General features: G+C 44.1%; 1 protein-coding gene across 5 annotated transcripts in view; it reads right to left on the bottom strand.

The window, feature by feature from the left end:
* Positions 1 to 27004, bottom strand: part of ELFN1 (extracellular leucine rich repeat and fibronectin type III domain containing 1) — a 363238-nt gene that overhangs the window by 331613 nt on the left and 4621 nt on the right. For 3 of the 5 annotated variants that reach the window (XM_072120370.1, XM_072120366.1, XM_072120368.1), the window contains exons 1-2: positions 13245 to 13385; positions 12589 to 12818 (exon numbers count right to left, since the gene is read on the bottom strand). The exons of 1 other annotated variant lie outside the window; for it this stretch is intronic. The gene's annotated coding sequence lies outside the window, so the exon portion shown is untranslated. Of the gene's footprint in view, positions 1 to 12588; positions 12819 to 13244; positions 13386 to 27004 lie in introns of those variants that run through there. One more of the 5 variants, XM_072120367.1, reaches the window with a different exon arrangement.

Consider the following 27004-nt stretch of genomic DNA (forward strand, 5'->3'; position numbering starts at 1 on the left):
GCAGATAGCTGATATGGTTTGTGTAATGAAAAATTATACAATTTTCCAATACATTTTCTGTATCAATTCCTTGGAGTCTAGATCTCTGCTTGCTGTTATCATATAGGAAGCTTCATTGTTTGCTTCCAGTGCAGTACAGATATCTGACCATGTTCACACAGGTGCACGGCTCATTAGTATCATATCGAGTAATCAGAGCTGTGCGATATAACGAGCCTTGCATTTGTGTGACCATGGTCATACAGGTGCACCGCTCGTTAGTATCAAAAAGAGTAATCAGAGCTGTGTGCTATAACCAGCTGTGCACCTGTGTGACCATGGTCACACAGGTGCACGGCTCATTGGTATCATAGCGAGTAATCAGAGCTGTGTACTATAACGAGCCGTGCACCTGTGTGACCATGGTCAGATTTATGTCCACTGAAAATATACAATGAAGCTTTCTATAGCAGGACAGCAAGCAGAGATCTAGAAAAGCAAGAGGAATTGATACAGAAAGTATATTGGTAAATTGTATCATTTTTCATCATACAAACAAGGATATTAATTAGCTGAAGTGAGAACACCCCCTTAACTCTTAGAATGGCACCAATGACCTATGTAATAAACGGGTCAAGTATTAAATTGAGTCCATCCCCTGCTTTAGTGGTGGACCAGGAAGCCCCCGACCTGTGGAGCCCCCTATGCAGTAGGAAGACCTCACATGGTCGTGGAGGAGAATACACAGGACCACAGGCCTGTAAACGACATATCGGTGTATGGCTTGTTTCTTTCTTTACTTGATATTGAATGCATAAATTGCTATGAAATATGATTTACATTAGCATGTGTGCCGGCGTGGACGTATTTGATGTTTGCTCTGCCCTTGGCGATCACGAGTGAACTAATGAATAAATGATTGTGCACCGCCACATGCTCACATCGGACCGGGCCAACATCAGCAGCCTCCTCCTCCTCCTCCTCGGATTCTCAACGCTTCACTGCTACGTCTCCTACACTGCACCTCCTGCTGCTGCCGGAGACGCCCGGTGTCTGCCGAACCTCTAAAGAAGTTTTTGCTACATTGAGTTAACCCTTTGTGTCTCCAATAATCCAGACATATCTTATTGTGCTTGAATAATGAACCTTAAATAGTGGATGCTAAACCCTGATGGGTTCATTATGAAGGGTGGGTCAAATGTCCCAGGACTCCCTTTTATTTCCGAAATTGACGTCTTCGATGCCCCAGTAAGTAATGTGTGAGGGTCTATGTTTGAGGCTATGTCTGGAATGTACATTTTGTAAGCCGCCATATTGGATTAAGGGCCAGTTTTTCCATTGGGAAGGTGGTTTTGTATCACATCAAAGAAGACCAGAATTGTCTCCATTGACATTGATACAGATCTATATCCTGGTGGGATGTAGCTCATAATGGATCCATTATATTATGTGTTCATAGATGCATGTAGATCCTGGTGGACCTGGTATAAATCACAAAGAGAGGCAGATCTTGATGGACTTTATACCATGACAGATCCATGACAGATCTTTAAGTTCAAATTATAAGTCAGTCCTGAGACATGGTTCCTGATGGACCTATAATGAGCCAGTAGGGGGCATGTATCTTAAAGGATGCATTATAAGTCAATGGGTTCAAGTCAATAAGTAAATACCGATGGAACCCAAATGGACCATAAGAGACCAGTTGAATGGATTATAGGGGTCATGACAGATAATCTTTGCTATCAGTTATGGATCCTGTAGGCACAGAACACACAATAACAATGTGAATTTGGTTTTACCTTACTGTTTCGTTCAGTCTACATCATGTCCAACCCCCGTAATGACTATTATATAGAATTAATATTATATAGGGTTCTATGGGGGTCTTGTAGTTCCAGACATACAGACCTTAAATGCAAAACATAAAACCGGCTCAGATCCAAAACCATATCATCTCACATCCAGGACATGAGTGTTTGGGGCTTCGGTCCAATCATCGAGAGATATAATTCATCTACTCATGTCGTCACCTCCCGTAATAAGTCACCATTCACATCTGCAAACTGCTCGCTCCTCTTCCTCTCCTATTAGAGACCATTTATATAGAAACCCATCTGCAACGCTGGAATCCATTTATATTAATGATCTCTTTATTCACCTCTGCAATCTCCTAAATAATTAAAATAGAGCAAATAGGCAACGAGGATCATGGAACCGACAGACCGGGGGGTTAGCCTCCCTGCCGAATAGAACATCCAAAAGTGGATCTTAAGAGCGTCATTACAGAGAGGACGTGTCAACACCACCTTATAGGTGTCTTAGAGGACAGGTTTTTCACAACCCGCTTTCTGTCTTGTACCACTCCGACTGGGAAATCCTGTTGATATTGGAAATTGAAATTCTGATTTAAGACCTGTTTTATGATGGGGGAAGTGGTGAAGTGGCACAGAACAGGGCCTGGAGCTGGGAAGGCAGGACCCCTTATGAGCACTTCATGCTGGTAGTCAATGTATGTTCTATTGAGCAAACGTGAGCGTGCATAACTTGTATTCTGAAGGCTGCATCTTGTTTCGGGAATGGGGGGGGGGGGGGTTATAAGGACAGATTCTCCGAGAGCTCATTGTAGACATTAGTCACATCCATGGCACATATGGATGTATTCAGACATCTGCATTCTAGAAAAAAAATCATTGACATTTTCTTTAAATTGGACACAATCATTCCCAGATAAGGATATTTACCGATAAGGATCTGCGCTCGACTATAGAAACCGAGAAGACACCAGAATGATAAATAGCCCATGATACGTGGGGGACTTTACAGATATGGAAATTTTATTTTAAGATTTATCTCCGCATAGAGAAATGGGTAATAGAATCCAAATTACTTAACGCTTATTATAGTATTGAAAATACACTAAACGTTCTCAGATGCTGAATGTTCCAATAAAAAAAAAAAAATCCTAATGGGCGCAGATTGCTTTTACATCATTAATTGAACCAAATACTAATAGAGATCTTATTGAGGTTGGATTAAAAGTGATAAAAGAACAGATTCTTTAACCATTGGGGATCAGGGCCGCCATCAGGAGGGGTATAGTGTGACTGTGTTCAGGAGGCCCGAGGAGGAGAAGGGGCCCCAAATCACAGAAAACCCTCCTCACTGTGCACACAGAGCCGGATTTTCATTCTGTGTTGTGCCCACAAAATTTTCCAGTCAGGGGCCCAAAACTTCCTAGTGGCGGTTCTGTTGGGGATAATCTCTATAAATATCTGGTGCTGAGTTCAATTCAAGTAATATTAAATGTGTTATGTTAAGTGCCCTGTATTAGGAATCACCGAGCTTGGAAATATTCAGTTTTCTATAATTTGATGTAAAATTTGCCAGGTCTCAATAGGAAAGCATGTGAGTCCTGCTTCCCCCGCCCACACACAGTGATTGGAAAACAGTCTGACCAATCACTGTGTATGGGCGGGGGAAGCAGGACTCATAGGCTTCCTTATCAAGTCCTGGAAAATTTAGCATGAATATACTGGATCAAATTATAGAAAACTATATATTTCCGAGCTCGGTGATTCCTGCTCTATCCAATGCTGCTCTCAAACACATCACTTTAAACACTGATACAATTATTTACTAGCTAAACATTGATCTTTATGAAGCAATTACTATAAATCCACCAAGTCCGCCACAGAGTCTACACATTACTTAAGGCCCTAATGGGCTCATACATAACATTTAATGTTTCAGTGTATGTCCTTGGATCATTGCTGGGTGAATATCTAGGCGTGTTATGATGATCACTCAGAGCGGCTGCTTTCATTTTTCACTGGTCAGCTCATGTAACGATGGCGGCCGCTGACCTGTCACTGCCAAGAATGAATGCAGGGAAATTTAATGGTGGTTGCAGGTTTTGAGCTAGACTACTGCACATCTTATAGGCATTTTTTCAGAGACTAAAGCTTAGGATTATTGATCATCAATATTTGATCGGTGGGGGTCCAAGACCTGGCACCCCACTAACAAGCTGCGCAAAAGGCTCTGGTAAGTGATGCGTATGTTTCCGCAGCCTGTAAAGTCACTTTTATTAGTCAGATGACCATGTCGGCTCCAGGTTTCAGTAGGCCCTCGGCAAAAGAACCTCAATGGGCCCCATTGCAGTGAACTCATGTGGCTGCATTAAAAATTCAGAAACTAAAACAGTCTCCTGTTCCCTAAAATATTCCCTAGTTTATCATTCCAAACAGCCCCCTCATGGTTATTTGTATAAGCCCCCCTCTCAACCTATAGATTCATTAAATACACCCCCACACCCCATGGATTCCTTATATACAGCCTTATGTGAGCCCCCCCAGCAGCTCTGGGCCCCAACACTTGCCCAGGTATGCCCACTGCTGGAGCCGGCCCTAAAGGGGAATAGGACTGATCTGCAATACCAAACATAGCCACTATACAATATACAAGTCTTAAGGTAATGGAGTGAATACACTCATGCTCCTTAGACAGCTGATTCATGGGGGGTGTCAATCAGATACTGATGATTTATCCTCAGGATAGGTTGGGTGGGTCAGATGCTTGAGTAGATGCTTGAGTAGTCCACTTGATACTAAGAATTTGTAATTCAATAGTATCTGCGTCTTTAAAGCATGGTGTTATTGATTATGAGAAAACTGCACAGGACTACCACTCCAAGGTCCTCATCATCACACTTCCTGCATCAATATTTTATTGCTGGACAAACCCTTAAATCTGAACCTACATTAAAATAAATGAATACATGAATTAAGTGTAACACATCCATGTTTAACAGTGTTAAGCATGTTCTGAGGAAGGTAATATGCTGCTGACAGACACCTATGAACAGGACCACCACTAGGAAGTTCGGGGCCCCTAACTGGCAATATTTTGTGGACCCCCCCACAGAATAATCATCCACAGTGTGTACACAATGAGTTCCCTGCACCTGGAAAGGGAGAAAGTTTTTCTGTGACTAAGGGCCCCTTCTCCTCCTTAGGGCCCCCAGAACACAGTCACACTAAACAGTCACACTGCTGGTGGCCCTGCCTATGAACAGAAAGAATGAACATGATGCAATGCAATTTTCTTTTTATCAACCATAAGGAGGATCCCTGACTACATAAACCTTTTAATACTAGAAATAGTAACATAAAAGTCTCCAATATAAAGCGTGATTATAAATTAAACGCATTAACATATTATACAATACCGGACTGGGCTGTTAATGATTATAATGTAGTAAAGGCGAGACTGTGTTATGTGATAGCCCCAAGGGTAACATAACTAAGTTTGTCCTATATCCCGTCCTATATACATGTGAATACTAGCGACCGATAGAGTAAAGCATCGCCAGAAAACATGCGAAAAAAATAGACCTCCACTCAGGAATAAAGCGTTTACCACTCGAGTCCCTCTTGTGCTGTTCTCCTGATGGATTAGTCCCCGGCCCCCTCCTTACTGTACAAATACTATTACTGCCATTAAGAATTTTCCCACTTGTTAAAGTGACTATTAGAAACGAAGGGAGACGAGGTAATTATATCGATTGGCGATTCATGAATAATAAATATAGATAACAATAATCATTGGATGGATGTAAAAGCAATAACCAACAAGATACAATGTAACAGTGAGGAACATAAAACAGTGTGATGGTCCTAACATTGTGGCCTGTGATACTGTACGTGGACTGTCACTGATGTAGCAGAGCTGGGTGTGTGATTTTGGGTTCCTTCAATAGAAATGATTGGTGGTGGCACTTGGGCAAAATGAAAAAATTCTGGGGTGCCCCCTCCAATGTAGGCTACCAGATACGACCAGAAACACACAAGTTTGGGCTGCCTAATTGTTGAATGGTGTTTGAGAAGAGTAACTCACTGATGTAGAACCCCCCCCCCCCCCGCCCCCTAATGCATCTTTGACACCCTACTTCGAAGGCACAGAGAGTTAATAAATATGTTGTTTGTAAGCAGGGGTAGAGTCTGATTTAGGCCCCCAGCAAAGTCTAATATCTAAAGTACAATTCATCTACTATTGGCAGAGCAGGAAGTCTATTGTTCCCTTCTTTGACAGAGATTTAAAGGAAATCTACCACCAGGATGAAGGATTGTAAACCCAGCACAGTGACATACTGGTGTGTGCCCCCTCTGGCAGGATCTGCTCTTCTTTTAGCTGCTTATTCCCCTGTTACTACAAAAAAAGTCTTTAAAAATGATGCAAATGAGGCTCCACAGCTGTTAAGCCTGGAGCCCCTTAGGATAATGCATAATTTTTAATGCATTTTTTTTTTTATAAAAACAAGGGCATAAGTAGCTAAAGACGAAGTGGATCCTGCCAGAGGGGGCACACACCTGCATGTAAGTGTGATTGGATTACAATCTTTCACCCTGATGGAAGATTTCCTTTAAACTATATTGGCATCCTATAGATGCTGATACAATTTAAAACATAAAATAAATTCCTGCATCCTGCTTTCTTTTCCCACAACCTGCTGAGAACTGGCTGCCTGTCCCCACGTTGTTGAGCCCCCCCTGATCCCTAGACCCTCATGAATTTGCTTGGACCATAGGTACGGTATATTATAATACATTATAGTAAATGCTACATGTATGTTTGTTTAAAAGGAACACTCCAGTCACAGCTAATTCAGTGAATAATGCATTGTGTAAGGCATGAAAGGAGGAGCAGGACTTATTTTCATTGCATTCCCTTACTAGATCCTAGAGTCCTGCTCCTCCCTTCAGGCCCTGCACAAGGTATTATTCAATGAACCATCTGGGACTGGAGCGTTACTTCAACTAGTTGAGTCCGATGTGCCTTTACTACCTATAAAAATAAACTTTTCAGATTTCAGATTTTTTGTAGACCTCAAAGTCTTGCTTTTAGATGTGTGGGTTAGTATTGGGTTGGACTTCGAAAGAGGCTGGTTGCCCAATTTTCTTTTACCCTCATGACCGACCATTATGACCATCATTGCCAACCATCAAGACCATCATGACCAACCATCGTGACCATCCTGACCAACCATCGTGACCATCCTGACCAACCATCGTGACCATCCTGACCAACCATCGTGACCATCCTGACCAACCATCGTGACCATCCTGACCAACCATCGTGACCATCATGACCAACCATCGTGACCATCATGACCAACCATCGTGACCATCATGACCAACCATCATGACCATCCTGACCAACCATCTTGACCATCATGACCAACCATCATGACCATCATAACCAACCATCAAGACCAACCATCTTGACCATCATGACCAACCATCTTGACCATCATAACCAACCATCGTGACCATTCTAACCAACCATCGTGACCATCCTGACCAACCATCGTGACCATCCTGACCAACCATCCTGACCAACCATCATGACCAACCATCATGATATGTTGTGCTGAATGACAAACTCTTCTCTATGATACTAGGAACCTAATTTTACAGGTTGATATTCAGCAAAGAAAAGATCCAGTGGAAGGTTCCTTGTATCTCCGCATAATTATCACTTCCCTATTTCAGATGGCGCAGGTGGTGAGCTGCTCGACGTGACATTTTTCTGAAAGAAGAGAAACAGGAATCCTGGGATATTCTCACGAATGAAAATCAGGGATTCTAATCCCGTTCCCAATCTCAACAGATTGTCCAAATTATCTCAGACAATGGCAACCAAGACGGATTCATTAGCAGATATCAACGTGACAAATCGGCGATAGCAAGGACAAGTGGTCAAGGAAGGCCAGGTCATTAATCTTTGGCCACATGTTGGACTCCCTCCTGTAGAGACGACACAATCATATGCTGCGTGTTCCCGGTATTAACCTGTCCTCTATGTCGGGATGAGTCCTGCTGCCCTGGACATGTGGGATATTATTTTCGCTTCATTAAAATGCAATCAAGACGCTTTGGCAAGTGAATTTGCCACTAAACAATGGTCTTTCTGATTGGCAAGCGATTTCATTCCCCGCGCCTATCATTAATTCTGTTACTCGAATGGAAACTCCGGCAGCATCTGTCATTATAATTGAGGCTGCAATGCATCAAGTGGATGATACAGACATCTACTGCGCAACCCAAACTGCAAGAAAAGTCAATGAAACAAAAAGTCTCTACACCAGAGAGTAAGGTCCATCTGTAGACGAGCTATTTCGGGCTCACACTTAGTCCCATGAATATAATTCCTGCAAACAAAGCAATAGCTGGGAAAGTCATTGAGCTTGGGCTCTGCTCTGTGATAATAACAGTGGATAAACAACATTTTAAAGGGTCCTCATAGTAAATAACTCAATTATTCTGATACTTATGGCTCCTTAAACCCCCCATCCCCTTCCCCAGCAAATACCATGGTGGTGGGGAAAGTTCCCACTACAGTGGCCACTACTGGGGGAATGTAGTATTACATTTAATCGTGTTAATAGTGATATGTGAATAGGGCCTCTGCTTCAGCCTCATGCAACTTGGGGGCCCCCTTAAAAAATCAATAGATATGTGGATAAGGTCTTCTGCCTGGTTCATAGAACTACGGCCATTTAAAATGGTTATACATGGATTGATAGGGTCTCCTTTTTGGCACATGGACACTTAAAATAATGACACATGAGTGGAAATCCTTTCTTGATGGATAGTGTGTACTCTCTGACTCATAAAGCAAGGACCACTCGTAGATGGGTAGGGTCCCCCTGCTGGGTGGATAGGGTCTCTTCTCTAGCTCATAAAGCAAAGACCACTTGTGGATGGATAAGGTCCCCCTGCTCGGTCAATAGGGTCTAAACTCTGACTCATAAAGCCAGGACCACTCATGGATGCAAAGGGTCCCCCTGCTCGGTGGATAGGGTCTCCTCTCTAGCTCATAAAGCAAAGACCACTTGTAAATGGATAGGGACCCCTGCTGGGTGGATAGGGTCTCCTCTCTAGCTCATAAAGAAAAGACCTTTTGTGGATAGATAGGGTCTACTTTATTTTTTTCAAGAAAATGTATGGATCCCATAAAATTCTCATATGTGGATTGATGAGGTCTTTTCAGAGGCTTATAGAGCTAAATGTGTCCCTTAAAATGGTGATGCATAAATGGATGGGTCGTGCCTCTGGCGCATAGAGTGATGAAACCCTTTAAACTGCTGATACTTTGGTGATAGGATCTTCTCCGTGGCACATAGACCTCTGTAATATAGCATCTTCCATTTGGACTTCTATGGGAAAGGACCCCCTTAAAATCGCAATGCATAAATGGATTGGGTCTTCCTTTTGGATTCATAGAAAGAAATTCCCTTAAAATAAGGAAACTTGGTCACATAGGGTTTAATAGCAATGGACTCCCTTAAAATGTTTATGGATGGTCCCCTGTCTGGCTTTAAGTGGAAGGGAGCCCCTTATGATTGTGATAAACGAATAACGGATAGAATAAAATGATGATATGTGGATGCATAGGGATTATTCTTTGGCTCATAGAGTAGAACACCCCTTATATTGTCCAAAACATATGTGGAAAGGAAAAATAATATTATATAAAAATAATTGAAATATTAAGAATATTTGTATTATATAATTAATAAAAATGTATATTCATGTATACATAACTATATGAATATCTATGGCATGTCGCCATGTTGTTCTCGTATCTTAGTGCTTTGTCCAAAGTCTCCATGAATCAATCAGGGGGTTCCCTAGCGCTAAGGGGAATCCCTAGTGACCTCATATCTGACATCACCGACTCTTCCATGTCATCGCCCTACAGAGATATTAGGGTCACGGCTACATAATTTCACCAAACTTAAAATCCATCCTGCGGCTGCTCCAAAATGATGTCCCACCATGTCTTATATATGATGTGACAAACTCAACTCTACTACACAGATAAATATCCATTATGGGACAAAAGGCATTAAATAAATAAAAATCACAATTGTCAATAGTGTAAACCATTGGACCCCCCCCTCCCTCATGTTTTCTCATTGCACTGATAATCTGCGGCTGTCGGGCGACGCTGGGAGTTTGTGTTTTGCAACAGGTTGGAGAACGCTAGAATAGATCATCAGCGCGACAATTTCTCATTTTCACAAATTGCTTGTGGCAATATTACCCCTGCGACGGTACTTATGACTCCTTCCGCCGTGACACCACCATGACCCCTGCAGCTCATCTCACCCTTAATGAGTAAATACATGGCACCTTGTCCATAAAATCTGTTAAAGTGACACTGCATTCAATTTGCAGCCCGTACAGTCTGCGTGGCGACGCTTCATTGGGCATATTTGTTAAAGCAACAATGCCATGCTCCATTTAATTTATTAAAGTGACATGCCAGGGTCTACAGGGTATACTTATTAAAGGGACAGAACAAGATTATGTATGGGAGGGGAGTGTTAAGAAAACTTGGCCGATCTCAATGATGACTTATGATCAGAAGTATCAAATATACCCATATAAGTATCATATATACAACATATATACTGTATACTACTGTTACATCTATAATATTCTGCATACATTGAGCGGTAAGATACTACATCCAAAGCCCCCCAGACCCAGTGGTTACTAAGTGCATAGAAATATGTCCTTTATGATAGGGTATGAGCATAAGAAGGTGTATAATATATGTAAAATAAGTCATGACATGAGCTAGTCAGACTATACTACACATTTACAACCCCTTGTAACATCAGCAGTTTGCAGCAAAGTATTGCCAAGTAAATCAGTCCCTCTATACCAGACGTAATGCCAAGCGTGGGCATCTCACCATGCCATTGCCATTGCATGTGTGTGGGTCAGCAGTAACTGTGACTCATGGGCAAATGTAGCAGTGCTGTATCGTTACGTGAGTATACATGCTGTCTTATGGCAAACCACAGACTATTGATAAGGATACAGTAGTGAGATGTGATACATTTGCACATAGAATTTGGCAACATTGTATAAGTGCAATAGCTAGTAGAGTAATATAGTAGCTAACATAGCTAAAAATGTCCCAATAATTCATGTATGTAGTGTGCCCTATTACTACATATCCTATAATGAATTGACCTCACCATGATGCAAATCCATATTTGTGATCTGTACTATGTAGCTGCAAGGTCTCTTGATGCCCCAATACTACAAGTCCTATGATGCCCCAATACTACACGTCCTATGATGCCCCAATACTACACGTCCTATGATGCCCCAATACTACACGTCCTATGATGCCCCAATACTACACGTCCTATGATGCCCCAATACTACACGTCCTATGATGCCCCAATACTACACGTCCTATGATGCCCCAATACTACACGTCCTATGATGCTCCAATACTACACGTCCTATGATGCCCCAATACTACACGTCCTATGATGCCCCAATACTACACGTCCTATGATGCCCCAATACTACACGTCCTATGATGCCCCAATACTACACGTCCTATGATGCCCCAATACTACACGTCCTATGATGGCCCAATACTACATCTCCTATGATGCCCCAATACTACACGTCCTATGATGCCCCAATACTACACGTCCTATGATGCCCCAATACTACACGTCCTATGATGCCCCAATACTACACGTCCTATGATGCCCCAATACTACACGTCCTATGATGCCCCAATACTACACGTCCTATGATGTCCCAATACTACACGTCCTATGATGCCCCAATACTACACGTCCTATGATGCCCCAATACTACACGTCCTATGATGCCCCAATACTACAAGTCCTATGATGTCCCAATACTACACGTCCTATGATGCCCCAATACTACACGTCCTATGATGTCCCAATACTACACGTCCTATGATGCCCCAATACTACAAGTCCTATGATGTCCCAATACTACACGTCCTTTGATGCCCCAATACTACACATCCTATGATGTCCCAATACTACACCTCCTATGATGCCCCAATACTACATGCCCTATGATGCCCCAATACTACACGTCCTAAGATGCCCCAATACTACAAGTCCTATGATGCCCCAATACTAAACGTCCTATGATGCCCTGACCTAGCAATGTCAGGAGTTAATACAAATTGATCATCCCTATTCCCAAACTTGGGTGAATAAAGATGAGGCTCAGCTTAGTATTCAGGATCAGCAGGCGGCAGATTCCATCCTCCAGAGAACCCTCCGGCAATCAAGGCCATTACTCATTTTCGACAACTTCTAAACTGATCAGCAAACAGCTTAATCTGTGCAAAATAAAAACTAAAACCCTATAGAGCGGCGAGACCGGGTCAGCGGCATAGTGATAGCTGATCAGCCGCGGCTCTGCAGAACAATGTATAGGAGCTCTCTCCAGCCTCCAGGCATGTAAGATCACACATCAGACAATGAAAATGCGCAGATACTAAAAACTGCAACAGTTGTATTAACCCTCCTAGTGGCTAAATATCACTTGCTATATATAGAGCCGCTGCTGACTCTCTCAAGAAATACAATTGACAAAATGGACTGAGCCACAAGACAGGAGGAGCAGTTAAAAGCATTCAAGTCAATGCATTGTATGAGCAGTAATGTAATGCCTGGGTTTTATAGGAGGTGTGCATGGGAATCTATACATCATATAGTCATAGGCAGAAGAGTAAATGAAGTACCTGGTTAGGATCCAGAGGGCTCTGCTGGATGGGGAAGCTCCTGGCTGCATTTCAGGAAGAGATGTGCTGGACAGCTCCAGTGCTGCTCTGTGTGCAGGACTCCGGGCGATCCCTAGTGCTGAGAGTAGGGAGCTATCCTCCAGTGCTGGTGCTGCTGGAGCCACCTCTCAGGACATCGCCACCTCCACAAAGTCAGCTGGGACCAGTGTAGTCACACAATAAAGATCCCACTTCAGGGAGAAAGAAAAAAATTATAAAGAACGCTAATTATTCCTCCCCGTCCCGACTATATAAACAATCTGCACAGTTCTGCTCTGCATGAGAGGTGTAGAAATGATGTGTTAAAGTTTTACTAGTCTTATTTCACAGACTAGACCCCCCCCATGGCCATTTATTCATAGAGCAGGGTAGCAAGTCCCAGTAAATCTTGCATTAACCCCTTAAGACTTGAGTCTGTCCTGGAGCTCCTCAGTGCTCGGATCCCTCTCAGACACTGTCTCTAATCACATCTGGAGGCACAGATGTGGGTGGAAATTAACCCCCTCCTCCCCTCTCTCCTTGCAGAGCCCTCCTGGTTCTTGCACAGAGGATGAGGGATCTCTGCACAGACACTGGCATAGCATCTATCTACTGCAGCAGAGGAGGAAGCCACTTACCTGCTTGCATCTCCTCTAGGTCCAGGTCTCCTTAGGACACATTCCACTACAGCTTCCTATGGAGACAGATCCAGGGGCTGGACTCGGCCTGAGAAGAGAGCTGCAGCTCGTCACTGCGTCAAGTGAGAGACCTGAGCGCTTGGATGAGTGGCAGGTGATGGATGGAGAGCAGGTCCTGATGGCTCCTCTGCCTGCATGGATTCCAGCCTGAGCTCAGGAGAGAGGCATGCAGCTCTGGAGGAAGAGCGTCTGCAGTGGCAGCTCTGGGGTAGTAGCACATTCTGGCTTATTGTGGGGAGTCCTGGAGGATGAGGGGAGGGGGGCTCTGCAACTTACACACAGCCAGCATGTTGATCCAATGCTGAGGGATAGGGGGAAGTTATAGCAGCTGATGATAGATCTGCAGTCCCTCCACCCTCTGCCCCTACATCATGTGCAGCACTCAGCCTCCTCCATGGCTCTGTCATGGATGTCAGGGATATGGGGACTGTCACAGACCTTAACTCTTTGCTTGCTCCATGTCTGATATTGTCTTATATTTACTACTTATTTCCTTCTTGTCTGCACTGGATGGGGATGATCCTGCACTCAGCTCGGCCATTACTATCCCTCTGTTCTCTCTCCCTATCCATACTGATCCCTCTCTCCGTCGTCTTTCTCTCTCCCCTCTTCTTTTCACATTATCTCTCTTTACTACCCCTTTTCCTTTCCTTCTTTATATTTTTCCTCTCTCTTTTCCCATTATTTTTCTCTTCCTCTTTTTTTCTTCCACACTCACTATATTATTCTCTCTCTCTCCCTCTTCTTTCTCTCTCTTCCCTCTCCTTTTCACATTCTCTCTTTATTAACTCTTGTCCTTTCTTTATATTCTTTCTTCCACACTCACTACATTATTCCTTTCCTCTTTCCATACCTATCCATCTATTCCATTTACTTTCTCTCACCCCTCTCCTCTTCATATTCTCTCTCTTTATTACCTCATTTCCTTTCCTTCTTTATATTTTCTCTCGCTTTTCCCATTATTTTCCCTTTCTTTTTTTCTTCCACACTTACTATATTATTCACTCTATCCCTTCCCTCTTCTTTCTCTCTCACTTCTCTTTTTTTTTTTACATTCTCTCTCTTTTCCTTCCTTTTATATATTTCTCTATCTACCCTCTATTCTTCCACACTCACATCTTTTTTCCCTATTTTTTTTCTCTTTTTCCTTTAACTTTTTTCTCTTTTTTAATATATCACCTCCATCTCTTGCTCCTCATTTCTCCTCGTTCTGTCTCTTTTCTTCTTTCTCCCTCAATCTTTCTCCTTCTGTACCTCTCCACTGATTTTTCTCATCTTCCCTTCTCATTTTCTCTGTATGATCTTGCTATTCCCTCTTTCTTCCTCATTCTCTATCCCTCCATTTCTCATCCTCCTTTCACCTCTCTGTCTTCTTGTCTTTATCACCCTTCTTTCTTTCCTTCTTTCTCCTTCTGTCTCTTATCACTTCTCCCATTTTCTCACACTTCTTACTCCTTAATATTAACTATACATTTGTTACATCTTTTAATCATACCAGCAGACCTTTTTTTTCTGCTGCTTCTCCTCTAACACTCTGTCTTCCTTCCCTTCCTCTCTACTATCTCACACCTCCCTCTCTCTTCATCTCCTCTGGGTTCTCCCATTTCTTATCACATTTTACCGTTGGGTTTACATCTCCATCAGTGTTTTCCATTCCCTTCTTCCTACACCCCCAGTATACATTATCTTTCTCCGCACTCCTCTCCACTTTTGCTTCTCTTCCTTTCATCTCCTATATATCGTATTTATTCCCCATTCCATATCTCTATATACTTTCACCTGATTTCTAAGGGTCTTCCACACCAATTACACTCACCAACCCCTAATATTTAGACCACTACTCACATAAATCCCCCTTTGTCATCCACAATATTTGCCCCTCTTGCCTATTAGGTTTTTAATCCACTCTAACTTTTCTTATCTATTCCACACCACAGTGTGTGACTACTCCCCCCACCATCCCTTCTCCTCACCTGTCTCCCCCAACCTCCTCCTCCTCGCTCTCTGCCACAGCTCAGGCTGCCTCATCCTATTCCTAAATAATCCTATGTGAGAAATAACATCAGCAGGGTTTCTATTTGCAATGGTAGTAAAGTTTATATCAAATCTATATCCTAATAAAGCTCTCGTATAAAGCAGCACTTTAGATTCAAAAATAAGGTTTCGCATTGGATCATAAAGTGATGGCATAAATGGTCCATTACTTTACTTTACATTAAATATCTAGATAGATATAGAATTAGAGTTTAAGATGCTTCCCCCTGAGTAATAGGTCCCAGATGCCTGACAATTATACCAGAACTGTATTCCGATATAACCTGTGGCTCTCCAAGTATTGCGGGACTACAACTCCCAGGATGCCCTGATAACATGAAACCTTTATGTATCAACATCCGAGATGGCATAGCTTGTGAACCACCGTAATCAAGTAAATATCTATCCTCAGGCATTAAATAGATTAAAATCAAGCAGATATATAGCATAATGTATCTTTATAGTAGTTGGAATTTCATTACAAAGCTCCAAATCCAGTGTGTAAACAAGTTATTTATAAATTCTACCACTAGGGGGAGCATAGTGCAATGATTTCTCCATTAAACAAGAAAAGTTAGCTCCTTAGCTCCCTCTAGTGGTGGCTGCAGGTAGAAGTTATTGTGATGTGAACTCCATGTCAAAGCAGAGGATTTAAGAAAAAAATTGAACACTGATCACTAAAAAGATTGATTAATCAAATGGAAGATGCAATGCAAGGTGGAGATTCACTTCCAAAAAAAACGCTCATTAATATAACAATACAGGGATTTTCCGTTAAAATGTAATTAAAGTCACTAGCACCGAGCCCTCGCTTAAGAAGATGATAATTAATTTTAGTGGGAAATGGAATTAGTTCAAGCAAGATGAAACGGTTAATCAATGAACTCATCTGAAGCAACAGTAGGAGTATTCATGTGGAGACGACTGCAGGGAACAGAGAGATGTCCTCATAAAACCAGGAGCCACAAAGGTTCACTGTCTGCGGGAGCCGCAGCAGACACTGGACTCTTCTTCTGGGGCTGCTGCAGCTTTGCAGTCAAGGTAAATGGAGACACTAAAGTTCCCAGGACTGATCCACACATTCAGCCTCAGCTTCTACCCCATGCACCCATTATTAGTAGCCCAGTCAGGTAGTGTCCATATCCCCACAATACAACCACTACCCCTGTCTGAGGACCCCAATATGGATCAGAAAACACATTCTCATGTCTATCAATGTGTCTATATTCTCATATCAATCTATCTACAATATATGTTCTGTATCCACTGTATCAATCTAAAATATGTTTTCTATTTAACTATCTCATATCTATCTTCTATTTATCACATGTTATACATGTATCTGTACTGTCTATCCATCCATCTATTAGCTATCATCTATCTATTTCTCAATCATATCTTATCAATGCATCAGTCTATGTATCCATCTATCTTTCTATCTGTGTATATATCTCATATCTCTCTATCACCCCATATCTAGCGATCTATCACATATATATCTATCAAAAATCTATCAATCACATATCTATCTTCTATTTATCACATATCTATCTTCTATTTATCACATGGTATAAATGTATTTGTACTAAATCTATACATCCATCTATATCTTATCACATCATCTATATCTTATCAATGCATCATTCTATCTATGTATCCATCTCATATCTCTCGCTCTATCATCTCACATCTATCTATCTCTCTCTATCTCCTATGTATCATATATATATATATATATATATATATATATACCTGTCTATCTCTCTCATATCTATCTATCTCATATCTATCTATCCCATCTACATCATCTTTTTTCTACCCAACTACACATCTCTACCATTATCTATCTAATATTATTTATTTATGAATCTATCTATATATGTATCTATAATGTTTGTATCAATTCAATTCAAAGAAGCTTTATTGCCAAAGCAACTGTATCTATGTATCCCTCTAGACTAGTGGTGGCGAACCTATGGCACGGGTGCCAGAGGTGGCACTCGGAGCCCTCTCTGTGGGCACCCAGGCCATCACCCAGCACAAAGGTCACCATTCAGGACTACTCCTGCAGTCTCAGGCAGCCCAGAACGTGCCATGTTCAGCACTATTTTAAAGTGACTTGAAGTACAGGAGGAGCAAGGAGGAGTGGACAGGGCCTGCGATTCATCCTGTCAAGGGGACCTTAGAGGGAAGCTACAATAATAATCCAAATTTCTCGATCTTGCTACTGTACTGGTGTATTCAGGACGCCAATATGTACGAAAATATGTGGCTTTCGGTTGTAGTTTGGGCACTTGGACTCTAAAAGGTTCGCCATCACTGCTCTAGACTGTAAGCTCTTGTGAGCAGAGCCCTTACTTATCAATAACGTGTTGCAGAATATAATGGGGAAACAAATTTTAAATCACTAGTATCTATCACTCTACCGCACATCTATCTTATGGGGGTCATTTATCTTATTTCCCCTTCTCTGAGCTCTTTTTTGCGCCTTTTTTGAGTCTTTTTTGGACCTCAGTTGTCTTTGTCAAATAAAGGTTTTTTTGCCATTCCTAAGCAGGGTCAGGACTGGCGTGTTATTGCGCAATTATTTGCACCCATGTAGGCGCAAATCAACGTTTATTAGGCGCAAATATCTGGAAGCAGGAGAAATACAAACACAAATTAGGCGCAAACCAGGAAACTGCTACATGGCGAACTCCGAGGAACTGCTGGAGAAAGGCGCAAAAAATTGCAAATACTCCAATACCTCAAAAAGTCACTAAAAAAGGCGCATCGAACTAAGATAAATGACCCCCATTATCTATGTACCTATCCCATATCTATCTATCTATCATCTATCTATATCTATCTTTCTCATATCTATCTATCTGTATGTCCGTCTATCTCATATCTATCTGTCTCTCTCTTTAAAATATTTTTATTGAGTCATGCGTATTAAGCATAGGTTATACATTGTAGCTTAACAATTAGACAGTTTTTTTTTGTATAATCAGCAAATATAACAGTGGTAATTGTATATAAACTTATCTTAAAGGGAACCTACCACCACAAATCTACCTATAAAGGTAGATCGGGTGGTAGGTGGATCAATGGGACGTGAGGATAGCCCTTTTAAGGGCTAATCCTCACATCCCCGCACTTTTTTAGTAACTTTTATTAGCCTTGTATGCAAATTTTTTTATGCGGCTACTGGGGCGTGGAAGTAGCGGCATCTGAGGATACGTGGCACGGCCACTCCACGCCCCGGTAGCCTCTTTTCCGCCTGCGCGGTCACTGCGCAGACGGCAGATTCGTCAGATGAGGGCACGCAGCTATGAGGAGCTGCGTGCCGAAGATGGTGAGTAGGAGGGGTAAAGTGGCTACCGGGGCGTGGAGTAGCCGCGCCATGTAACCTCAGATGCGGCTACTCCACACCTTAAAAGGGCTATCCTCACGTCCCATTCATCCACCTACCACCAGATCTACCTTTATAGGTAGATTTGTGGTGGTAGGTTCCCTTTAAAGTCTAAACCAGGGGGTGGAATCGTAAAAGGGTGGGGAGGGGGGATATGTGAGTGGAAGGTTTCTCACCAGGGAGGGTTTTCCAAAAGGATTTTTATATTCAGTCATACTCTGAATGACTGAATATCTATCTATCTATCTATCTATCTCATATCTATGTATTTATCTATCTGTCCTTCCGTCTATCTCATATCCATCTATGTATCTATCTATCTATCTATCTCATATCTATCTCTCACATGTCTATCTATCTATCTATGTATCTATCTATCTATCATCTATCTATCTCATATCTATCTATCTACCTCATATATATCTATCTTTCTCATATCTATCTATCCATCCTCCATATATATATATATATATATATATATATACAGGCTGTCCCCGGGTTACATACAAGATCTGTAGGGTCTGTAGGTTTGTTCTTAAGTTGAATTTGTATGTAAGTCGGAACTTTTTTGGTCTCTGTGACAATTGGATTTTAAAAGTGTTGGGTTGTCATAAGAATCAGGATTAACACTAAAGCTTCATTACAGACGCCTGTGATAACTGTTACAGCTGATTATTGTAGCCTAGGACTAAAGTATAATAAATTACCAAAATTCAGAGGTCCGTTTGTTACCGCCTGTATAGGTTTTCAGCAGTAGACCTATCTGCGCTTTCCCATCCCCTGCGGCAGGTTTATTAGCGTCTCCTTTAGGACAGGATTAGAGAGTATCATAAAGCCCCAGATAGAGTGTAATTCTCATAAAATGTAGGATTTCTCTGTCTCTATTAATGGGCGGCCCGGGCGCTGTGATGATGTTACTGGTGGAAGGATCCAGCATATTAATGGCCGTCTATATTTACACAAGGCAGTAGTAATAAAAGAAGAAGACATTGTAGCTCGGCCTTATTATACACCGAGCAAACATTTAATATGGTGTGCAATGTTCAGCACATTAAACTGTAACAGCTGCGGCGATGGGCTAAGGCAACATGGCCCAAGCAAAGTGGCATTAAAGGTGATTTATCGAAAGCCTCGGACTCGTTGACACATCTGTCACTGAACGAGAGGACCGGAGGAGGATTATATTACCTTCTGCTGTTCTTGTATTGGTAGAAGGAGCTTAAGCTAAGAAAGAAAGAAAATCACACAGAGAATGGCGTGTGTGTTGGCCAGGAAAGGGTTAACAGAGGCCCGAGATGGAGAAAGCAAAGGGTTAATCGAGGAGATTATCGTTATGGAGCAATCATCCTGTATTTATAACTCACTTGTCCTGTGTCATCCTGTAATCCCATTCCCTACAAGGCTCTACATGCCGGGACTTACAGGTCACAATGTTCATCCTGAGCCTTCTGGTTCATAAATGTCATGAGGGATAAACTTTTGCAGTTTTTTTTTTTCGGCTGAAAGGAACCTTGACCTAGGCCAATGTCAGACAAATCTAGTACATATAAATTTCATGGGAGGGGGTTTTCAGGACTATTCAATGTATGACCTATACCAGGGCCTCAATAGATTCTTACATTAACCCCTTTACTACCCTAGACCACCAGGGATTCCTAAGTTAACCCTCTTCCTGACCTTGACCATCATGGTTTTTGATGTTAAACCTGTTACTTTTAAGGCCCACCAGGGATACTGGTATTAACTTGCTTCCTGCTCTATACCACCAGGGATACTGAAATGAATCCTCTTACTTCCATAGGTCACCAGGGATTCAGTTATTAATGTGCTTACTAGACTATATGATGTGTACCCCCTTTCTTCCTTAGACCACCAGGGATTCTGATGATAGCTTGCTAACTGCCCCAGACCACCAGGTCTTCTGATGTTAACCCCTTTACTGCCCCAGACAACAAGTCATTCTGATATAAACTTGCTCTAGACCACCAGGGATTCTGATATTTACCTTGTTTATTGCCTCAGACAACCAGGGAGTCTGGGGGTGATGGCACACATGGCGTTTTGAAACGCATGCATTTTTGACCAGTTTGAATTAAGATAGTTGGTCAAACCTGTCAAAAACGGATGCGTTTACAAAAAACGTGGTTTTTTTAATGAACTGCTTAAAAACGGCCCAAAAACGCGTTCAAATGCCAAGTGTGCCATCACCCTAATATTGACTTGTTTATTGCTCAAGACCACAAGAGATTTTCATGTTCAACCCTTTACTGCTCTAGACCACCAGGGATTCTGGTATTAACCGCTTTCTGCGTAAGACCAAAAGGGATTCCGGCAGTAATCTCCTTCCTATCCTGGATCATCAGAAATTCGGACATTGCCTCCTTACTTCTCTATTAACCCCCTTGTGTTCCAGACCTTCAGAGATTCTGATATGAACCCCCTCAATGCTCTAGATCACAATAGATTCTAGGTGGTCCTAGATCACCACGAATTCTAATATTAACCCTCTCACCACTCTAGACCACCAAAAACTCCAAGACTAACCCTCTCCCTGCTGGAGACCATTATCTACACATCAAGTCAAATTCCCCTCATTTCCATTTGTTGGATTCTCGGACCTCATTGTCCTATATTTTTGGTGGAATCCACAGGGTATGTTGTTGGCCTCTCATTGATGTCCATGGGTCGTAGATTTGTGGGAACTCCCTATGTTGTGTGTTTCTAGGATCTGGCTATTGATGGGTTAACAGCACAGCTTTATTAAAACTCATAAAACATTGGGTTGAAAAGTTTATGACCCCTCATCGATGTCCTGCCGGGGGCTGAGGACCACACTACTGGTTAGACCCACGTGGGGAGGGGAGCGGGCTTACAACCAATAGCTTTCCTCCAGGAAACCAAAAACGGTCTCTCTATTAAGTAGCTATACTGTAAGTCCAATGATAAAAAGCCTTGACATGTGGTTAGGTATATCAGCTAGTAACAGGTACCATGCTATCTGCGGTCATGTTTTAAGGCTTTTAATGAGTCGGACATTGACTTTCATACCCTACCCAAAATTAGGTGGTAGGGGACTGTTCTAGACATAGGACCTGCCCCCAAGCACCAAAAGCTGCATAACCTACATGTAGTGATTGGGGGAGACTTAATAGAAGGGTCTGAGGTAAAATTGTTCTTGTTGCCCATGGAAACCAATCAGAGCTCAGCTTCAATATTATAAACAGCTGTAGGAAAATAAAAGCTGAGCTCTGATTGGGTGCCATGAGCAACTAGAACAGTTCTGCTCTGATAAATCTCCCCCAATCATTCTACACCTCTGTTTGTTGTAAATCCCTCCAAAGACACAACCAGATGTTTATATGCGATAACCAAGGGGGCGGAAACCATGTATTTCCTCTAGAGCAGTGTTCCGGTGTAAAATTTTCCACCCCCTTGGCTAATATGAAGGGTTCTAAAGAATCCTGTTAGTTGCTACAGGAATCAGTTGACACTGTGTTGACTTCTCATCTGATGTCCCATAATCCTTTTGTCCTGTGAGAGCGGAGCCTGCGGAGATAGGCGGAGAGCGGGCATGACAGGCTGGGCAGGGAAGGGCTTAAGGAATACTTGGGTGGTAGTGATTGGGGGTGGAGAATAACAAGTGAGGCGATAGGGGGATTTAAAGAAGGGGGTGGAGTTAGCTATTATATAGGTAGCTGTCAGGAAGGGAGGGCCACATTCTGGCCAGAAAAAATTGTATTCTGGCCAGAAAAAATTGTCAGAGTAGGAGTGCTTGTCAGAGTAAGGGTGCAGTTGGAGTCAGTTAGAATAGAAGTGCAGTCGGGTGGTTAGATAGCAGTAGGCGGTGGTTAGACAGGGGTAGTTAGTGGTCGAAGGAGATGGAAGAGTTTTTGGAGAGGATGCGGGAGGAAGCAGCAGCAAGAGGTCCCGGATGGATGGCGGAGCAGATGGCGGTGTGGGGTGCCGAGAGGTCCGGAGATAGCGGGGAGGAGAGACCAGCGCGGGCCAGGAGGCCTCCGGCACGACTAAGCCCGTCCTCCTCTCCACGGCGTGGGAATGGCCGCGGAGAACAGTCGGCGGGTGCAAGTGAGCGGCGAGCAATGGACCCACCTGCCAAGAAGTCCCGGGCGAAGTCTGTGCCTGCCGCGGGTCGGGATGGTCGGCGCAGCATGGAACGTGGAGGGCAGAACAAGATGGCGGCAGCCCGCGGGGCTGCGAAGATGGCGGCCGGAGCAGCGGATGGTCGGCGGGAAGGTGCCCGGAAGAGGAGGTGTGGCCAAGATGACGTCACCGGAAGTCGGGGTTCGGAGGTCGGCCGGGAGCGAGAAGAGAGCGAGCGGGAGTCGATCACCACCAGGGCAGCGGTGAGTGATGCCGGGGCAGCCAGGGGGGCCGGAGCGGCTGCCACGGATGTAGCGGTCGGTCGGGGGGTTAGCCCCCGGCCTACCAGGGCTTGGGCTGCTGGAGGAGAAGAGAGCGGGGGGTGGCTGGGCGGAGCGGCTGACCCCCGGGACCGGCAAGAATGGCGGAGGGAGCTGTTCAGCACACCTCAGGAGGTGCAGGATGGAAGAGAGGCCGGAGGTGGTGGAGAGAGGTGGGCACCCACTGCTAGGCCGGCGGCAGCGGGCTCGGTGCGGACAGCGGGGGCGGAGCTAAGGGACAGCTCGGCCCCTAGGATGGACCAAATGGCGTTGTGGCCTGGGGGGTTAGTGGCGGGCGGGTATAGGGCTGCTGCAGGGGCTCCTCAGGTTGTGGGGAACGGCTGCAGCAGCAGGGCTGGAGCAGCGGCTATTGGTGCGCCGCTAGGGTTTGATAATGCATGTTTCCAGGGTGTTTCGTCGGTCTTTTTTCCTTTACAGGAACAGGGCGGGACGGACGGCGCCATCTTGGACGTGGTACGGCGGGCTAGCGGAGTAGCTACGCCAGGGAGCGGATGTGCGCCAGGAGCTCTTCCGGGTACAGCTGACGGCTCGGTACAGAGGTCATCGACAGGGGAACCCGGAGTCACGCCGGCACCGCATGGCGGTGGCTTGCAACATCCAGGTGTGTTCACAGATTCACCTTTCAGAAACAATAACGCTACACAGACACAAAGGGTTAGCTTACCAGGGGTGGCGGGGCAAGCCGGGCCACCTATTATGGCTGATGTGCGTATTCATGCAGTGGGTGAGTTATTTCAGGGTTTCCGTCAAGTGTTAGCATCGGTAGAGTCTACTTGGGGGTCACAGTTGGGAGGTCCACTGGGGGCTTGGAGAGGCGAGCAGGCAGGAGGGCAGGCCACTAGGGGGGAAGCAGTTGCTAGCGGAGCAACAACAGGCACGGGTAATGAGGCTGGGGCTGCCACAGAGATAGGGGTACAGACAGAGAAGGAGAGTGGATCTAAGGTCTTACCAGTATCGGATGGGGCAAAAGCCAGCCTTTATATCTGTTTTGATGGTCCACTTGGGGGACATTTGAAGCAGGAGGTAAAGGAGAAAATCTGGCGAAGGGAGAATTTGGACATCTTTACACTACTTCCTCTAGAACGCTTTAGTACTGAAAAGTGGGAGAAGGGGAAGGAGCATAGGAAGGAGGAAGATGAAGAAAGGAGGAGACATAGATTAATTCCTAGGAATTTTGGCAACTGGTTGCATGCATTTGCTGTATTGGGGAGTGTGGTTGGAGAGAAACATCCGGAATGCTGTTCCGGGTTGTTTGGTTATTTAGATACAATTTGGGAAGCATATAAAACATATGGGGGCATCGCTTGGCTGAAATATGACGAACAGTTTCGGCAGAGGATGGCGGTGCAGCCCACACTGCAATGGGATCATAGGGATATTGCTCTATGGATGAGAATTATGACTGCCCCCAAGACAGCACCCAGGAATCCATTTGGGAATACAGGCGCAGGGCCATTTCCAGAAGCGCCCGACAGTACAAAACCTGGTAACGTGTCGGGCGGGTTTAAAAAAGGGGTGTGCTGGAAGTTTAATGAGAGTTCGTGTAGCTGGGGAGCTTCATGCTCCTACAGACATGAATGTTCGGGGTGCGGGTTGGCCAATCACCCCTTATTCAAGTGTTTTAGGAGAGCAAAAACAGGACAGCAGAAAACGGGAGACGGGTCTAAAAAAGGGGGAGACACCGGTGAGGGTAGAAGAAATGACGCGGTGGCTAGGGATGTATCCAAATAAAGAGAAGGCCGAGTTACTGTTAGATGGTTTTCGGGTAGGTTTTAGGATTCCGTTTAAAGAAAGTTTGGGGTGGGTTTTGTTAAAAACTTGCGTTCAGTGGAAGAACATCCGGGGGTAGTGAGAGAAAAGTTGCAGAAGGAAGTGAGCTTGGGTAGGATGTTGGGCCCATTTGATAGTCCGCCGGTCATGAATTTAAGGGTATCCCCCTTGGGAGTAGTTCCAAAGAAGGAGGTAGGAAAGTTCCGACTAATTCATCATTTATCCTACCCGGCTGGGGCATCGGTTAATGATGATATTGATGGATCATTGACGGCGGTATCTTACACGTCATTTGATGCGGCGGTTGCATTGGTTCGGGATGCAGGGCAAGGGGCATTGATCGCGAAGGCAGACATCGAATCGGCCTTTAGGCTGTTGCCTGTGCATCCGGACTCCATGCACCTGTTGGGTTGTTGTTTTGAGGGCAAGTTTTATGTAGATGGCTGCCTCCCAATGGGTTGTTCCATTTCTTGTGCGTATTTCGAGGCATTCAGCACATTTCTGGAGTGGGTGGTTAAAAAAGAGTCGGGTTTAAATGGAGTTATTCATTATCTGGATGATTTTCTGTGCGTGGGCCCAAGCAGGGGTTGGGGGTGTGCAGTGTTATTGCAGACGCTACAGGAGATCTTTAGAAAGTTTGGGGTACCACTAGCAGAAGATAAGACAGAGGGCCCGACCACGTGTTTGTGTTTCCTTGGAATTGAAATCGATTCTGTGCAAATGGAGTGTAGGCTGCCGGTGGCTAAGCTGGAGGATTTGCGGTTAGGGGTTCAGGAGGCGTTAGTAAAAACAAAGTTATCGTTAAGGCAGTTGCAGTCTTTATTGGGGAAGCTTAACTTCGCCGGCAGGATAATGCCGATGGGGAGGGTATTCTGTAGGAGACTGGCACAGGCTACGGCTGGAGTTAAAAGGCCGGAGCACTTGATTAGGTTAAGGTTAGAGCACAGGAACGATTTGCGAGTGTGGGACAGTTTTTTGTTGAATTACAATGGGAGGACATTATGGATGGAGGAGCCGGTTACAAGTGTTGCATTGGATCTGTTTACGGACGCAGCGGGGGCAGTAGGTTTCGGGGCATTCTTTCAAGGGGAATGGAGTGTGGGTAGTTGGCCAGTGGAATGGGTGGAGAAAGGGTATACTAAGAATCTCTGTCTTCTGGAGTTGTTTCCAATTGTGGTGTCAGCAGAGTTGTGGGGAGAGCGGCTTTCCAACAAATGTGTGGTGTTCCATTGCGATAATATGGCAGTGGTGGAGGTGTTAGGTAAACAATCAGCGTCCTCTCCTCCGGTTATTCGTTTGCTACGGCATTTGGTTCTGTTATGCTTGAAGCGAAATATTATGTTTAAGGCTGTGCATGTCCCGGGGGTGGACAATAACATTGCTGACGCATTGTCTCGCTTGCAGTTGGACAGGTTCCGGAGGTTGGTGCCGGAGGCTGCAAGGGACCCTTTGCCATGTCCAGGGCACCTATGGGAATTAGTTTGATGAGGTTCTTACATTGGATACGTAGGTCATTGGCTCCGTCAACATGGACAGCGTATCAGAAGGTTTGGAAGAACTGGTTTGTATTCACTGATAAATGGAGTGCTGAGCGGTATGGAGGGTCTCGGGCTGACCAGTTGTTTTGTTTCATGGCTGATTTGTTCGATAGAGGGGTTTCAGGTTCAGTGGTCCATAAAAATTTGGCTGCGTTGTCCTTCTTGTTTAAGTTATTAGGCGGGGAAGATGTTTCGCAATCTTTTCTGATTCGGCAGGCGACAAAAGGTTTTGTAAAAAACGGGACTAGGGTGGATGGCAGGAGGCCAGTATCTTTTGAATTATTGAAAAAGATTGTGCAGGAGTTGAATACAGTGTGTAAATCAGGGTATGAGGTTTGTTTGTTCACATTGGCGTACTCGTGGGCGTTTTTTGGGGCGTTCAGGATCGGGGAATTGGTTAGTAGCAGTAAGACAAAGGAGGAAGGAGTTCAGACTCGGCATGTTAAGAAAGTGGGCAACGTTGTGCAAATTTGGATTTTTGGCTCCAAAACGGACAAGAAGGGAAGGGGGTTTATGATTAAG

This window comes from Engystomops pustulosus, chromosome 8, assembly GCF_040894005.1.
Source record: "Engystomops pustulosus chromosome 8, aEngPut4.maternal, whole genome shotgun sequence".
In the NCBI taxonomy this organism is placed as follows: domain Eukaryota; kingdom Metazoa; phylum Chordata; class Amphibia; order Anura; family Leptodactylidae; genus Engystomops; species Engystomops pustulosus.